The sequence below is a fragment of the Pipistrellus kuhlii genome, unplaced genomic scaffold, assembly GCF_014108245.1.
Source record: "Pipistrellus kuhlii isolate mPipKuh1 unplaced genomic scaffold, mPipKuh1.p scaffold_m20_p_19, whole genome shotgun sequence".
In the NCBI taxonomy this organism is placed as follows: Eukaryota; Metazoa; Chordata; class Mammalia; order Chiroptera; family Vespertilionidae; genus Pipistrellus; species Pipistrellus kuhlii.
In genome coordinates, this window is record NW_023425504.1 from 18,064,777 (window position 1) to 18,066,514 (window position 1,738).

The following is a 1,738-nucleotide window of genomic DNA, read 5'->3' on the forward strand; positions in this document are numbered from 1 at the left end:
TCAGCCCCTCCCCATGAGCGTCTGGTTTCTGAATCCCGTAGTAATGGCCGCTGGCTTCACACACCTCCGAGATATCTCTGCCCACTGCCTGACAGTCTGCCCTCTCCCTGTCTGGGGCCGTCTATCAACACAATAGGGTGATTCTGTTTTCCTCCCAAACAAGAAAGCCTGCCGCGCATTAGCTGTCTGCCCTCTCCGCATGCAGGGAGTAACCCAGTACTGAACTCAGCCCGCCCTCTCCGTGCTCAGGAAGCAAGCCTGTAGCAAAGTCAGGCTGCTGCCTTTTCGCGCGCACAGTTCTGTGTACCTTCACAGTTCCTGAGGTTCAGCATGCCTTTTCTCTCCTTCCCAGATGGTAGAGCCTTCTCTCAGCCAGCTGTCCAGTGCTTCAGGGTGATGTTTCCCCTGTTTTTCAGTTCTAAATTCAAATTTGTTGTGGTAGGCTGCATTCGGGTGTCTACCATATGCCGCCATCTTGGTTTCTCCTCCCACATTAAGGTTTTAGATGGACATGAATTTTGGGGGACACTATTCAGTACACAGGGGAAATGAACTGTCTTGAGAACTGGTATGACCAGGACAATAAGTATACTATGGATTTATGAAGCTACCAATGGGGATGGCAGAGAAGTGACTGGTAGAGAAGCTAAAGAGAAAGGGCAAAAAGTTAATGATAGTGGTGAAAGGAAATGTCCTCACTACTTATCCAGATTTCTTAGTATCTAAGCTAGGGGTGTCGAACTCAATCAGAGAAGGGGCCAAAATCTAAAATCCAGCCTAAATCGCGGGCCGAATGGTTTACTGAACAGTCATAAACTGTCATTGTGATGGAAACGCAGCGGAGTGCAGTGATGACAGCGCGGTGCGGGCCAAATTGCAAGGCCTGGCGGGACGGATTTGGCCCGCGGGCCTTGTGTTTGACACATGTGATCTAAGCAGAATGAATGTTTAGGAGGATTCCCTGGCCCTCAAGTTGAAGCTATTGATGTGACTGATGTGGGAAGAATAAAGTATTATATGTGGAAACCATAGTTGCTTCAGAGTTCTTCAGCTTTACAGAGGACTGGGTCAATACTGTTCTGGTGGAAATCTAGGGTGTGGAAATGGGTAGCTTGGTTGTACTGCTGATGGAATGTGTAGCACCCACCTAGACATGGACCCATATCCTGCCACCACTCAGCATATTATAGTATGGTCCCTTCCTAGAACTGGGCTTATAGCTACATCACTCCTTATAAAACCATAAGGCCCAACCTCACCCAAACTCAGACCAAAGCTGGCAAAATAACATCACTTAACTCTTAGGACCAATCTTGCCCTATATCTCACTGCTAGTCAATACATAGCCAAGATAGGTCATGTAGTATCACTAGAATTACTTAGCAAGCCTAAGAAAAAGCTTGTGCATAGGCTACAGTTTGAGCATATTTCCCCTTTCAGCACACTAAGGGACAGTAATATCTCAGGAGAGCCTAAATCTATTCTACCCTTCAATGCACCTTGACAGAGTGCTGCTCAGATCACTGCTTACTGCTCAGGCCCACATATAGCTCAGCAAATCAGGAGACAGCTCTTACCTGAGAATTTGGCCTCCATCCACTTATCTTTGAAGTTTTCCAAGAAATGGCCCTCCAGCAGGCTAGAACTAATACTCATACCAGTGAACAGGTCCACACCCAGCTAAAAGCAAGAGTCATTCTATATACCTACTTGCTTTAGCACAGTGGTTCTCAACTTT